General features: G+C 42.4%; 1 protein-coding gene and 1 non-coding gene across 3 annotated transcripts in view; both read left to right on the top strand.

Moving 5' to 3' along the window:
* Positions 1–15408, top strand: part of LOC124802827 (sodium-coupled monocarboxylate transporter 1-like) — a 319127-nt gene that overhangs the window by 52164 nt on the left and 251555 nt on the right. The window lies entirely within an intron of this gene.
* Positions 12305–12388, top strand: Trnas-gga. Its single transcript is given in 2 exon segments — positions 12305–12344; positions 12354–12388. It is a non-coding gene; the product is annotated as a tRNA-Ser (tRNA).

The raw sequence follows: 15408 nt of genomic DNA on the forward strand, positions 1-15408 counted from the left end.
TCAGAAGGATGTAGGTTGCAGTAGGTACTGGGAGATGAAGAAGCTTGCACAGGATAGAGTAGCGTGGAGAGCTGCATCGGGCCAGTCTGAGGACTGAAGACCACAACAAACAACAGGAAAAACGGACAGGCGTCATCTACTGTGTCACAACGCAGACCAAACTGTGTCAAGTGACAGTGACAGACGATCGACAGCTGCAAAAGTCACTGCTCAACTGAATGTCGCACTCGCGAGCGCAGTCAGTCCCAAAACAGCACGAAGAGAACTCCATAAGACCTACACGCCAGCGACGCAGAAGCCTGTAATGGAAAAACGCGTTGTCGAAGTCACAGAACCTGAACTATGGAGCAATGGAAGAAAGGCATTTTGGTCGGATGAGTCTTGTTACACACTGTTTCTGAGTGTACGACCCAAGAGTGAGACTTGGCCGGGGGGTGGGGGGAGGGGGAGAGGTTAGTTGATGATTTGAACAGGAATATCATAGTATTCCATGGAATCTGTGGTTACTCTCCAACAACGCATTATTGCCAAGGCTTAGGTGACCGTTTTGGCTGGTCCCATCCCACGGTACAGTTGCGTTCCTCAGTGGTGATTCTGTGTTCCAAGACGACAGGGCCCCTGTTTACACAGCTGTCAACGTCCAGGAGTGGTCTTGTGAGTACGGGGATGAAGTGTCGCATCTCCCTTGGGCCACCACAGTCAGCAGGTCTCTGTGGTCTAATTTGGTGAGAAGGAGGGAGGTGGGACGTGACTGCTATCCACTTTCATCATCGATACCTAAACCGTGCCTGCCGGCCGCGGTGGTCGAGCGGTTCTAGGCGCTTCAGTCTTGAACCGCACGACTACTACGGTCGCAGGTTCGAATCCTGCCTCGGGCATGGATGTGTGTGATGTTCTTAGGCTAGTTAGGTTTAAGTAGTTCTAGGGGACTGATGACCACAGATGTTAAGTCCCATAGTGCTCAGAGCCATTTGAACCTAAACCGTGCAGGAACTGTATTTATCCATTCCGAGACGACTGGAAGCTGTTTTCTATGCCAACGGTCTTTTTTACATCGTATTAGGCACGGTAATGTGTTGTGTTTGTGACGTTTTCATATTTTTGTCAAACCCCCATGCATGTACCTCACTGCACCGCCGGCGCCGCCGGTCCACTTGACGTCTTGAAAAATCGCGAATGTCGTGCCATACTGTGCACCTCCAGCCAGCTATTGCCCAGTTTCTGTTTTGTTCGACCCATTGAAGACGTGCCGATTTATAAGCAGCAGTGAGCAGAGTCTTCTTGTGACATACAAGACATCGCAAGTCCCTTGCACGCAGTTCACTTCGCAATGCTCTCTGGGAAACTGGGCGACATTGACCTGCATTCACTGCCAGCAGCAATTCTTGGTAGATTTAAAACAGACTCTCATTGACAAGGTGTGACACTCGTCTCCAGCTCATTCTGGGTAGGACATTCTTATGACCAAAGCTGTTATATCGTTTTACATGACTGCGACTTGTAGCAAAACAAGTGGATGCTTTCCTCCTATTATGTTTTTCTCTCCCCCCCCCCCCCCCCCCCCAAAAAAAAATTCATTTTCAGCAAATATCTCCAGCAGTTTTATTTTTATGGTATGTGCTAAGCATCCAAAATCTTGAATATTAACTCAGGACTTAGCCAATTTAACTTTATTACTCATTACATTCTTTTAGTTAGTTGGAACTCATAAGTATAATTAGATTACCTAGAAAGTGTGCTAATTTCAGAATACCAGCAATATAAAACTTCTTTTTGATTGTTGCTATGTAAACATGTATCCAACTGCTAACTTCCAGACAAAAAAATGGTTCAAATGGCTCTGAGCACTATGGGACTTAACATCTGTGGTCATCAGTCGCCTAGAACTTAGAACTACTTAAACCTAACTAACCTAAGGACATCACACACATCCATGCCCGAGGCAGGATTCGAACCTGCGACCGTAGCAGACCCGCGGTTCCGGACTGAGCGCCTAGAACCGCTAGACCACCGCGGCCAGTTAACTTCCAGATAAGGCAGATCAAAAGTATATGTACAGTATATATACAGTAAATAAGTGAAGTACCTATACAGCTAACGCTGGAGATATGTTAGCAATTTTTGTACTCATTTATTTTCAGAGTTATTATCATTCTTAGTTAAAACACTGTTACTGAAATAGAATCCTATATTTTGGCAAAATAGATAGCAAAATTCAATAGCAGTTATTGCTATATCTAAAATCTCACCCCACCATTCAGTTGTCCAGCAATGTAAGTTTTTAATAGTAATTTGTATAAAGACAGCAAAGAGCAGTGGCTGAATATATTGCTAATTACTTTAATCTTAGCTATAAAAGGGAGGCTGCTGGAAGCCATTTTAGTCACTGTGCCTGAAGTTATGACGTGAGCAAGATCTGTGTCCAAAAATACTGCACAATGTACACAGACGAGTTGACACAAAGCACAATTCGTAAAAGATCCCGAGTTTTATGTAAATTCCGTGTCCGAGAGTTGATACATTGACTATTTTTCAATGATCAACTGTGAACTCGCAATTAACCTCACAAACTGTTTTAATTTTGAGTAATGCATTCTGCAAACTGTAACAATAGTACTGTACTGTGAAGTATGGTATTTCCAAATGGCTTTTCCTGCGTACATACTTCTCCTCTTGAAAAGACTATTTCAAAGGACAGTGTACTCAGGGAACGTGTTAACGACTTACTTGCCACACGTTAACTTTTGGGACATTTCAGTGTGAAATTACTGCACTCTAACAATCACAATTCAGTGTGTTTGAGAAGCAATGGTCAGTCTTCAGGGATATGACTGAAATGACCATTCGAAATAAAAATGTCAAGTAAATATGGGGTCTAAAACGCATAACTTAAGAGCTATGAGCAATTACTGACCTTCGAAATTGTGAAACAAACCTCTTCTATTGCATGCTCTTTGTTTTCCATATTTTGGGAAGTGGTAGTATGGACCAAAACATTGCTCTAAAATGCGCACCTTAAAAGTTATGAGCACTTGTTCATTAGGAGAGTTGTGTTTCAAAGCAGCGGAGATGAACAAGTGCTCATAGCTCTTAAGGTATACGTTTTAGAGCAGATGTTTACCGGACATTTTTTTCTTGTTTTGGTCCATACTACCACTTCCCAGAATATGGAAAGCAAAGGGCTTACAGTAGAAGAGATTTGTTTCACAGTACTAAAGATCAAGACTTGCTCGTAGCTCGTCAGTGATGTGTTTACAGCCCATGTTTACTTGACTTTTTTGTTTCGAATGATCATTCCTGTCACATCCCTGAATAATGACCATTACTTCTGAAACACCCTGTATATGGCATCAACAGACTATGGCTTACCCTTTATCTGTGAATAAATTACAGTAAGTGAGGCTCGACCAGTACATTATTCAACATCAAAGCGCTATTAAAGTATCTGAACTGTAAACTTTGTGCAGACCATGTCGTTTGAAATAGTGTAGTTAAGATAACCACTTTTCAGTAATTTCTGAGAAAGTTTTTTATGGAGAAAAGCAGTCTGGAAAATAGTACTTTAAAAATAGACACAAACAGTCTCGACCGCAAAAACATTTGTTTTGATGGTAACCGGTTTTGGTCATTTCCTGACCATCCTCGTATCATTATGGTAGGCAATAGCGGTGAAGGGAGCGAGTGTTGTAACGTCAACTATTGTCAGTTAACGTTCATGGAGTTACAACACCTGCTTCACGTACCGCAACACCCTACCGTCACGGCAGGATTCTCGAACATATTCTCAGTTCGAATATAATGAATTTCCTTGAGACAGAGAAGTTACTGTCCATGCATCAGCGGAGCTTTAGAAAGCATCGCTCCTGCGAAACGCAACTCGCCCTTTTTTCACATGATATCTTGCGAACCATGGATGAAGGGTATCAGACGGATGCCATATTCCTTGACTTCCGGAAAGCGTTTGACTCAGTGCCCCATTGCAGACACCTAACTAAGGTACGAGCATATGGGATTGGTTCCCAAATATGTGAGTGGCTCGAAGACTTAAGTAATAGAACCCAGTGCGTTGTCCTCGATGGTGAGTGTTCATCGGAGGTGAGGGTATCATCTGGAGTGCACCAGGGAAGTGTGGTAGGTCCGCTGTTGCTTTCTATCTACATAAATGGTTTTTGGATAGGGTGGATAGCAATGGGCGGTTGTTTGCTGATGATGCTGTGGTGTACGGGAAAGTGTCGTTGTTGAGTGACTGCAGGAGGATACAAGATGACTTGGACAGGATTTGTGATTGGTGTAAAGAATGGCAGCTAACTCTAAATATAGATAAATGTAAATTAATGCAGATGAATAGGAAAAAGGATCCCGTAATGGTTGAAAACTCCATTAGTAGTGTAGCGCTTGACACAGTCACGTCGATTAAATATTTGGGCGTAACATTGCAGAGCGATATGAAGTGGGACAAGCATGTAATGGCAGTTGTGGGGAAGGCGGATAGTCGTCTTCGGTTCATTGGTAGAATTTTGGGAAGATGTGGTTCACCTATAAAGGAGACCGCTTATAAAACACTAATACGACCTATTATTGAGTACTGCTCAAGCGTTTGGGATCCCTATCAGGTCGGACTGAGGAGGACATAGAAGCAATTCAGAGGCAGGCTGCTAGATTTGGTACTGGTAGGTTTGATCATCACGCGAGTGTTACGGAAATGCTTCAGGAACTCGGGTGGGAGTCTCTGGAGGAAAGGAGGCATTCCTTTCGTGAATCGCTACTGAAGAAATTTAGAGAACCAGCATTTGAGGCTGACTGCAGTACAATTTTACTGTCGCCAACTTATATTTCGCGGAAAGACCACAAAGATAAGATAAGAGAGATTAGCGCTCGTACAGAGGCACATAGGCAGTCATTTTCCCCTCGTTCTGTTTGGGACTGGAACAGGGAGAGAAGATGCTAATTGTGGTACGAGGTACCCTCCGCCATGCACCGTGTGGCGGATTGCGGAGTATGTATGTAGATGTAGATGAAAAAGTGATCGAAACCGGTCACCCTCAAAATACATGTTTTGCGGTCGAAACTGTTTGCGTACAGTTTTAAATCACATTTCAACTAGACCTACTGATGGCATGTTAGCAGAGGTAAATAAGATAACGCTACAGAGGCGCTCAGTCCGGAACCGCGCGACTGCTACGGTCGCAGGTTCGAATCCTGCCTCGGGCATGGATGTGTGTGATGTCCTTAGGTTAGTTAGGTTTAAGTAGTTCTAAGTTCTAGGGGACTGATGACCACAGAAGTTAAGTCCCATAGTGCTCAGAGCCATTTGAACCATACGCTGGGAAACCCGTGTTGATACACCAACAAATCGGATAACTTCATTCACGGTGAGCTCATGGCATAGGCGGAAGTTAGAAAGTTAACAGTTGCTTACAGTGCACATTAGTGCTCGCTAAACCGTCGAATCGCGAGCTACCACACGCCGTGGACTACTAAAGGTCACCGGTTGCGTCTCATCCCGCACCGCCATTGCCCCTGCAGTGTATCTGTGTCAGGTATTGGCTGGTCTGTCGCCACACTTTCGCTACTTCCGCATGTTTTCTTACGTTTTGTTCCGGGAACCCGTTGCGCTTTACATACAGTTATGGGTGATACTGTCTAACTAGAACACAAAATTGAATTTGAGGGCCCGGACACGTGCGTTCTTCTCCATCTAAATTACATCGGTTTCAGGTCCAGAAAAGGTGACCATCGATGCAGATTTATTACGGAATGGAAGATTTCTTTCCTCCTCGAAGCTACTTTTTTTCAGACTATGCATTTATTGCATGGGGAGGGCAATAGACCAATCGTTTCTACGTCTACATATGCACTTACATCTACATAGATACCCTGCACATCACATTTAAGTGCCTGGCAGAGAGTTCATCGAACCACCTTCACAATTCTCTATTATTCCAATCTCGTATAGCGCGCGGAGAGAATGAACACCTATATCTTTCCGTAAGAGCTCTGATTTCCCTTATTTTATCGTGGTAATCGTTCCTCCCTATGTAGGTCGGTGTCAACAAAATATTTTCGCGTTCGGAGGAGAAACATGGTGATTGGAATTTCGTGAGAAGATTCTGTCGTAACGAAAAACTCCTTTCTTTTAATGATGTCCAGTCCAAATTCCGTATCATTTCTGTGACACTCTCTCCCATATTTCGCGACAATACAAAACGTGCTGTCTTTCTTTGAACTTTTTCGATGTACTCCGTCAGTCCTGTCTGGTAAGGATCCCACACCGCGCAGCAGTAGTCTAAAAGAGGACGGACAAGCGTAGTGTAGGCAGTCTCCTTAGTAGGTCTGTTACATTTTGTAAGTGTCCTGCCAATAAAACATAGTCTTTGGTTAGCCTTCCCCACAACATTTTCTATGTGTTCCTTCCAATTTAAGTTGTTCGTTATTATAATACCTAGGTATTTAGCTGAATTTACGGCTTTTAGATTAGACATTTATCGTGCAACAGAAGTTTAACGCGTTCCCTTTAGCATTCATGTGGATGACCTCACACTTTTCATTACTTAGGGCCAACTGCCACTTTTCGCACCATTCAGATATCTTTTCTAAATCGTTTTGCAGTTTGTTTTTATCTTCTGATGGCTTTACTAGTCGATAAACGACAGCGTCATCTTCAAACAACCGAAGACGGCTGCTCAGATTGTCTCCCAAATCGTTTATATAGATAAGGAACAGCAAAGGGCTGTAACACTAACTTGCGGAACGGTAGAAATGACTTCTATTTTACTTGATGACTTGCAGTCAGTTACTACGAAATGTGACCTCTGTGACAGGAAATCACAAATCCAGTCACATAATTGAAACGATATTTCATAAGCACGCAATTTCACTACGAGCCGCTTGTGTGGTACAGTGTCAAAAGCCTTCCGGAAATCCAGAGATACGGAATCGATCTGAACTTGTCAATAGCACTCAATACTTCATGTGAATAAAGAGCTAGTTGCGTTTCACAGGAACGATGCTTTCTAAGCCCATGTTGACTGTGTGTCAATAGACCATTTTCTTCGAGGTAATTCATTATGTTCGAACACAATATATGTTCTAAAATCCTGCTGCATATCGACGTTAACGATATGGGCCTGTAATTTAGTGGGTTACTCCTTCTACCTTTCTTGAATATTGGTGTGATCTGTGCAACTTTCCAGTCTTTGGGTACGGATCTTTCGTCGAGCGAACGGTTGTATATGATTGTTAATTATGGAGCTAATGCCTCAGCATACTCTGAAAGGAACTTAATTGGTATACAGTCTGGACCAGAAGACTTGCTTTTATTAAGTGATTTAAGTTGTTTCACTACTCCGAGGATATTTACTTCTACGTTACTCAGCTCTTCTCGATTCGAATTCTGAAATATTTACTTCGTCTTCTATTGTGAAGGCATTCCGAAAAGCTGTGTTTAGTAACTCTGCTTTGGCAGCACTGTCTCTGGATAAAATATGGCTTTCGCAACACATACAGAACAACTATATATCTGGGACAACACCAAGGAAAATGGTAGCTCCAAAATATTTACGGACGCTTTTGTACAGCGAATATCAGTGTTTTCGGTGACGGACGTAGTGATGAAGTGTCTGTAAGAGATGTAAATGTCCCGTCGAGCGGTAGCGAATATTCTATTCGTATTAAGGCGATCCATCGCAACAATAATCCTGTAAGCGACAGGCAAGTCCTCGCGTGTTGCCGCGTTCCAAGTATCTCAGTAAACCTCGTTCATACGTGTCACTACACAGGAGTGATGTCTCACGTGTTGCTAAAATTAATCATATAAATTTCTTAACAGTTTTCTCGCCGGAAGTTTCTACGGGCTCCAACAGAACTCAAATTAGTCAGGAACGACACTTTTTTTTTGCACAGGTTAAACAGTTTCACACCTCTTACGGTAATTTACTTTTAGTCCTTACATATATTTATGTTTTCACGATAAAATATGTACCGCATCCACCTGTAGACTTTGCAAATGCTTATACAATTTTTTCATTTCAAATACGGTAGCGCTTCTTTTGAAATGAAAAAGAAAGTCTTTAAAAATTACTTGTACCGTTAGTTTTTAATTTTTTGGTAACTACTGACTATAATTTTTTTGGAAAGTACTCCATTATCTTTTAGACTAAAAACAGAGATGTTTGACATTTTTATTAACATTTGAAATTATCACTAAATAGCAATATTGTAAAAATGTCGTACATCTTCATTTTTAGTCTAAAGATGATCTTGATCTTGTAGTAGTTTGCGGGGATATTTTCGGTAGATCGCGGTACCGCTCAGGCTGTCTAGCATGGATTGCTCCACTAAGGAACGGGACCTGTTCATCACGGACCTTGATGAGTCTTCGGTATGTTGCAGATATACCCGTCCTGAGTACCGGGCTAAGGACTTTGCATGTGAAGGGCGCGAGTTTCCGAGAAAATCTATGCTGAAGTTTCATGCACACCCGTTATATTTGTAATGATAATTATCTGTCGATCGACCGAGCGTAGCGCAGCGGCTAATTTGTGCAGTCATCACGGGTGGGGTGTGGGTTCCGATCCCACACGTATATCTTTTTCAGTTGTATTGAACAGAATACCGTTACATAGTACGTGTCATACAAAATTATTCAGAAATAGTCAATTTCGCCGCAGTAATTTCATTATTAAATCAATCGTTACAGCAGGCTGTATTCAAATGTGTATTCCGTTTGTTAAAGAATAGAGTACAGAATCGTCTTACTTGCTATCGTTTGCTATGCTACAACAGAATACCGGATGATATTTCCCGGAGAACAACCGGAACACAAATTCGTAGAGCACTAATCACATTTAATGAAAGCTACTGCCTTGCAGGCACACAGATTTTTCAAGAGAGATACCGGAAAACTATACGCGACTGGAACAGGAAAGGGAGGTAATGACAGTTGCACGTAAAGTGCCCTCCGCCGCACACTGTTGGGTGGCTTACGGAGTATAAATGTAGATGCTAGATGTAGGTAGCTGTTAAATTCGATACGATTGTTCTTTCTTCGATCAACTTCGATGCGAACCACGTTTCTTTGATCATTCCTGCGAAAAAACTGAAATTTGTTTAATAATGCAGAATTAATTACCATAGTTTATGGAATCTTTCCTCGAAGCGTTTTCTGTTTTAGTTTCTACCAAGTCGGGAGCATTTGTTTCGTTACCATTTTAACCAGGCTGTAAAAATAAGATTCAAAGGATTGGCAAAGTCCAGTACTTTTAGATGCGATGATTCTTACGGCGCAAGTTCATGCTTATCTTTCACCTACAAAGATCTGTTCGTAAATTCTCTCATCAGTCTGCCCACAACACGAATCAATAATGTAAATAATTTTTTCTAGTCTCACGAACGGAAGAATGACAGCTTTTAAAAAGCTCTTCGTGCAGCACTTTAGTGAACTTTCATGATTTCGTGCAGGTCACAATTACATTTTTTTTTAATTTATGAGTCAACTCTTCAACTCTTTTTTCAACATTTCGACCAAATTGCCCAGGTGGTTCTTGCCTAAATAATAAAACGTAAGGGAATACCGTTCCTAACACATTATATTACACTGTGCTGTGAAGGAATGCCTAATCTCGTTCAAATAAGTTCTCGCTGTTTGTTCCGTAAGAGATCTGTTGTACGTCGATCGATGACGGCAGCCGGTTTGAGCGGTGCTAATTACATAATCGTCTGTATCCAAACTCGTGTCGCTGCGGCTAATACTTCCTTCATCGTTACGAAATCTTTCGAGCTGTCGAAATATTTGGAATTTTAACTACGAACCACAAATGGAATATACAGTTTGAGGAAGTATGCTATAATGACTGATTTAATGATGAAATTACTATGGCGAAAATGACTAGTTTTGAATAATTTTGCTTGAAATGTCCTGTTTAATGACATTCCATACATTGAAATAGGGGAAAATGTACACAGGCTTGTTTGGAGTTCGTCGCGCCACAATGGTAACCCTGAACCTTAGCTCCTGCACTGCGTTAGTAACGTTACGGTCATAGGAGGTACGCATAAAACTTAAAAATCATTTTTTTTTCCGAAACTAGGAACCGTTGCGTGAAAGACCGCTAACCAGGATACGTTCCTCTGCAACATACCTCAACAACCTTCATAAATAGCAATCAATAGGTCTGATTACTTTGTGAGTTCAACAGCTTTCTTATCCCGCGCGATAGGCATTGTCAATCAATGACATTAGATTGTCAGGATGATAGTTACTCCTACCTTCCAAACTTTACAGAAGCTCTCCTGCGAACCTTGCAGAACTAGACGAGATACTGGCAGAAGTAAAGCTGTGAGTACCGGGCGTGAGTCGTGCTTCGGTAGCTCAGTTGGTAGAGCACTTGCCCGCGAAAGGCAAAGGTCCCGAGTTCGAGTCTCGGTCGGGCACACAGTTTTAATCTGTCAGGAAGTTTCATATCAGCGCACACTCCGCTGCAGAGTGAAAATCTCATTCAGGATGATAGTTGATTGTATGCGCGTAAGGTTACGTACGTTTTTTTCGTGTGTATATAAGACGTTCGATAATTTGAATAATTTGATCAAGGTATTGATACTGTGTGTTTACTGTGCTACATGAGCGTATCAACTGGGAAGAAAGAGAACGTCAAACTTCATTTCAGAACTGTTCATTCAGGGATTGAATACGATTTCCCATTGGATTTTGCTGTAAGGAAAGAGAAGGTAAGGAAGCTAAAACCATGCTCAACAGTCAACATTTTTAAAAACATTTAGACAAATATAAAGTAGCAAATGTGGCGTCATTTCGTGTTTCAAAAACTGTTGCATAGAGTAAGAGACCTTACGAAGATGTTCAATAATTCAAAAATTGTTAGAAGCTGCAAATTCATTACTTAATAAAACTTAATAAAACTGTGTTAAAGTCTGCTATAAAATTTGTACAACTTCCTACAAATAAAGTAATGAGGAGAGCTAAGGTTATGAGTTCTGACGTCATTTCACAACTTAAAACTGTCGTTGATCGCTGCAGCTATCTTTCCCTTACAATCTGACGAGTCGACTGACGCAGCAGATACACCTCAGTTGTCAGTTTTTGCATGAACGGCTTTTGATAACTTCGAAATAAGATGATGATGATGATGATGATGTTTGGTTTGTGGGACACTCAACTCCGTGGTTATCAGCGCCCGTATAAGTTCCCAACCTTTTCTCAGTCCAAACTCGCCGCTTTCATGAATGGTGATGAAATGATGAGGACAACACAAACACCCAGTCATCTAGAGGTAGGTGACAATCCCTGACCCCCCCGGGAATCAAACCCGGGACCCCGTGCTCTGGAAGCGAGAACACGACAACGAGACCACGAGATGCAGACTCGAAATAAGAGAGAAGCCGGCAAAGATTATACCGCGTTACAGGACAGGACTTACTTTTAGCGGTTAAAGATCTTATCAGCACTGCCGGCCGCTGTGGTCGAGCGGTTCTAGGTGCTTCAGTCCGGAACCAGTCACAGGTTCGAATCCTGCCTCGGTTATGGATATGTGTGATGTCCTTAGGTTAGTTAGGTTTAAGTAGTTCTAAGTCTAAGGGACTGCTGACCTCAGATGTTAAGTCCCACCGTGCCTAGAGCCATTTGAACCATTTTATGAGCTCTGAAAATATTCCTGTGAAGATGTTGGTGGGCTTAGAAACGGATGGAACTTCGGCGATGGTCGGCGCAGAGGAGTGATACGCAGCTTTGTGTGGTGTAGACGACAGCTTTCCGAAATTTCTTTCTTCATCATCATCATCATGATTTAAGACTGATTATGTCTTTCAGCGTTCTGTCTGGAGCATAGCCCCCTTATAAAATTCCTCCATGATCCCCTATTCAGTGCTAACATTGGTGCCTCTTCTGATGTTAAACCTATTACTTCAAAATCATTCTTAACCGAATCCAGGTACCTTCTCCTTGGTCTGCCCCGACTCCTCCTACCCTCTACTGCTGAACCCATGAGTCTCTTGGGTAATCTTGCTTCTCCCATGCGTGTAACATGACCCCACCATCTAAGCCTGTTCGCCCTGACTGCTACATCTATAGAGTTCATTCCCAGTTTTTCTTTGATTTCCTCATTGTGGACACCCTCCTGCCATTGTTCCCATCTACTAGTACCTGCAATCATCCTAGCTACTTTCATATCCGTAACCTCAACCTTGTTGATAAGGTAACCTGAATCCACCCAGCTTTCGTTCCCATACAACAAAGTTGGTCGAAAGATTGAACGGTGCACAGATAACTTAGTCTTGGTACTGACTTCGGCCGGCCCGAGTGGCCGAGCGGTTAAAGGCGCTACAGTCTGGAACCGCACGACCGCTGCGGTCGCAGGTTCGAATCCTGCCTCGGGCATGGATGTGTGTGATGTCCTTAGGTTAGTTAGGTTTAAGTAGTTCTAAGTTCTAGAGGACTTATGACCGCAGCAGTTGAGTCCCATAGTGCTCAGAGCCAATTGAACCATTTTTTTGGTACTGACTTCCTTCTTGCAGAAGAGAGTAGATCGTAGCTGAGCGCTCACTGCTACACCTCGCTTCCAGTTCTTTCACTATTTTGCCATCCTGTGAGAATATGCATCCTAAGTACTTGAAACCGTCCACCCGTTCTAACTTTGATCCTCATATTTGGCACTCAATCCGTTTATATTTCTTTCCCACTGACATTACTTTCGTTTTGGAGATGCTAATCTTCATACCATAGTCCTTACATTTCTCATCTAGCTCTGAAATATTACTTTGCAAACTTTCAATCGAATCTGCCATCACAACTAAGTCATCCGCATATGCAAGACTGCTTATTTTGTGTTCACATATCTTAATCTCACCCAGCCAGTCTATTGTTTTCAACATATGATCCATAAATAATATGAACAACAGTGAAGACAGGTTGCAGCCTTGTCTTACCCCTGAAACTACTCTGAACCATGAACTCAATTTACCGTCAACTCTAACTGCTGCCTGACTATCCATGTAAAGACCTTTAATTGCTTGCAAAAGTTTGCCTCCTATTCCATAATCTCGTAGAACAGACGATAACCTCCTCCTAGGAACCCGGTCATATGCCTTTTCTAGATCTATAAAGCATAGATACAATTCCCTGTTCCACTCGTAACACTTCTCCATTATTTGCCGTAAGCTAAAGATCTGGTCCTGACAACCTCTAAGAGGCCTAAACCCAAAGTGATTTTCAACCAATTGGTCCTCAACTAATACTCGCACTTTCCTTTCAACAGTACCTGAGAAGATTTTACCCACAACGCTGATTAAAGAGATACCTCTGTAGTTGTTACAATCTTTTCTGTTTCCATGTTTAAAGATTGGTGTGATTACTGCACTTGTCCAGTCTGATGGAACCTGTCCCGACTCCCAGGCCATTTCATTTATCCTGTGTAGCCATTTAAGACCTGACATTCCACTGTATTTGATGAGTTCCGACTTAATTTCATCCACCCCAGCTGTTTAATTCACTGCAATCTATTGACCATTTTCTCCACTTCCTCAAATGTGATCCTATTTCCATCATCATTCCTATTCCATTCTACCTCGAAATCTGAAACATTACTGATCGCATTTTCACCTACTCTTCAAAATATTCCCTCCATCTGCCCAAGGCATCCACAGGACTCATCAGCAGTTTTCCTGACCTGTCCAAAATACTTGTCATTTCCTTCTTACCTCCCTTTCGAAGACTGCTAATTACACTCCAGAATGGTTTTCCAGCAGCTTGACCCATAGTCTCCAACCTGTTTCCAAAGTCTTCCCAAGATTTCTTCTTGGATGCTGCAATTATCTGTTTGGTTTTGTTTCTTTCTTCTATATAACTTTCTCTGTCTACCTGGGTTCTAGTATGTAGCCACTTTTGACACGCCTTCTTTTTCCTTTTACAGGCTGCCTTGACTGTGTCATTCCACCAAGATGTTTGCTTCATCCTACTTTTACACACTACTGTTCCAAGACATTCTTTAGCCACTTCTAGTACTGTGTCCCTGTACCTTGTCCATTCCTTTTCCAATGACTGCAATTGACTACATTCAACTAACTGGTACCTTTCTGAGATCGCTATTATCTACTTGTGCCTGATTTCCTTATCCTGAAGTTTCTCCACTCTTATCCTCCTACATATGGACCTGACCTCCTGCACTTTCGGCCTCACAATCCCAATTTCACTGCAGATTAAATAATGATCAGTGTCATCAAAGAATCCCCTCAATACACGTGTGTCCCTCACAGCCTTCCTGAATTCCTGATCTGTTATTATATAGTCAATGACAGATCTGGTTCCCCTGCCTTCCCAAGTATACCGGTGAATGTTCTTATGTTTAAAAAAGGAGTTTGTGATTACTAAGCCCATACTGGCACAGAAATCCAAGAGTTGTTTCCCGTTCCTGTTGGCCTCCATATCCTCTCCAAATTTACCCATAACCTTTTCATACCCTTCTGTTCGATTTCCAATCTTGGCGTTAAAATCACCCATGAGCAGAACACTGTCCTTGTCCTTTACCCTAACAACTACATCACTGAGTGCCTCATAAAAACTATCCATCTTATCTTGATCTGTCCCTTCACAATGCGAATATACTGACACAATCCTAATTTTCTTGCTAGACACTGTCAAATCTATCCACATCAGTCGTTCGTTTACATACCTTATTGCAACTACGCTGGGTTCCATTTCTTTCGTGATGTAAAGCCCTACACCCCATTGTGCTATTCCTGCTTTGACTCCTGAGAGGTAGACCTTGTATTCTCCCACTTCCTCTTCTTTCTCACCCCTTACCCGAATGTCACTAACAGCTAAAACGTTCAGCCCCATCTTACTTGCAGCGTCTGCCAGCTCTACCTTCTTCCCAGAGTAGCCCCCATTGATATTAATACCTCCCCATCTCATTACCATTTGTTTGCCAAGACGTATCTTAGAAGTCCCTGGTTTGTCAGTTACAGGTGGGACTCCGTCATCTCCAAAGGTCCGAGGCATTTTGCTCTGATTGTTGCCAGCATCATATTTAAAGTACCAGGGAAGCAGGTTGCTAGCCTTACTTGCCCCGAGTCCCATTGGGCTTTACCCCTAACGGCTGAGGGACTAACCGGTGGATTTGGTAGTCTTTGCCGTATGCGCACAAAGGTGACCACAACTCAGAATATGTCCGAGATGCCCAGCCTTATTCCAAAGTAACTGGTATCCCGACTGTCGGGACCACTTACTTGGCCACTCAAACGTTGCCTGTGGTTCATGAGCTAGAACATGACTACAGGAATCCACACCATGAACCACCAATTCTTATAACTGTTTAATACATCAGCAGTCATATTGTGGCAAATTCGTAAGTATGAATAATGGACTGCAAATAGTCATAAAAGCAGTGAACAAAGAGATGA

Source organism: Schistocerca piceifrons, chromosome 6, assembly GCF_021461385.2.
Source record: "Schistocerca piceifrons isolate TAMUIC-IGC-003096 chromosome 6, iqSchPice1.1, whole genome shotgun sequence".
Lineage (NCBI taxonomy): Eukaryota > Metazoa > Arthropoda > Insecta > Orthoptera > Acrididae > Schistocerca > Schistocerca piceifrons.